Raw genomic sequence first — 1,154 nt, 5'->3', positions numbered from 1 at the left:
CATGGTTTGTTCAAAAGCTACAGCTGCAGCTGAGCCCAATTTCACTCACGGCGTGTCGCAATAAATTAAGTTTCAGCCCGTTTTCACCTCGTTCCTCCGAAATAAACTCCTCAACCTCTTCCGCCTCCCTGCTGTGGGCTATGTGTGGCTTCTTAGGCAGCTAAAGGTCTGGTGAGTTTTATGAAACAATTAGACCTTAACCTTACACCCACTGGTACCGCCTACCTGGTGTCCATTTCTGCCGTCTTCGACGATCTCCGATCTGGTTTAGTTCACATGAATATTTATACGGAACGCATGTGTCCGGTAGAAGTATATGGGTCACTTCTGCGGTGCTCACGCCGTAGCCCCAACATAGAGCCCAAAATTTCGAATTTCCACCCCCCGGGAAAGCGTGTAGGAATGTGTGTCACGCACACAACCCCTTTCACTCGATTTACTTTTGCCGACCTCATCAATGGAAATAAGAGAAAATTCACATTGGACCCCTTTAAACATGACGAATTCTTGAATGTATCCGAAACGTGTAATATAACGGACTCCAACGTTCTCTAAATAGATTGAAATGTTGTTCGCAAAGCAGATGCCACAAGGCAATCTACACCTGCCAGCATCAGCAGTAGCACCTGTCCCAGAAATAAACCATAGGTGTAGTTGTTTACTTATAAAACAGCTGTGCCCTTCCATCCAAGTTACCAATTTTGTAGAGAATGTATTAAATTTTTGGACGAATCAGCGGACCATTCTTTACCGCACCTCCTCGTCCTGAGAGCAACATTAAAACCAGCCGGCCTGCCGGTCAGATGATTAAGTGCGTGTGGGCAATTCGAGTGTTAAATTATCCGTCCAGAGATCCAGAGACGTTGATCTATGCTACGATACCATGCACTCGTAAAATGATACATCTCTTTGTCTTTTCGATTGAGATAGCATCGTGCAGGAGTACCAAGTATGTACTGGCTTGCCGTTTGCTTACTGGTGGCTCTTGGTATCAGCAAGACACATCATTCACACATAGTAGTACGTTTAACTGCAGGCGCCACACGCCACACCACTTGATCAGTAGCCTATAAAATAGCTTTCAATGGGTGTGTGACGTGTGGAAATGATGGCTTTTGTACTCAAAAACACCCGCAAATAAAGTGGGAGTGCGC

Source organism: Anopheles darlingi, chromosome 3 (assembly GCF_943734745.1).
Source record: "Anopheles darlingi chromosome 3, idAnoDarlMG_H_01, whole genome shotgun sequence".
Lineage (NCBI taxonomy): Eukaryota > Metazoa > Arthropoda > Insecta > Diptera > Culicidae > Anopheles > Anopheles darlingi.
Note: the sequence above shows the minus strand (reverse complement) of the source record.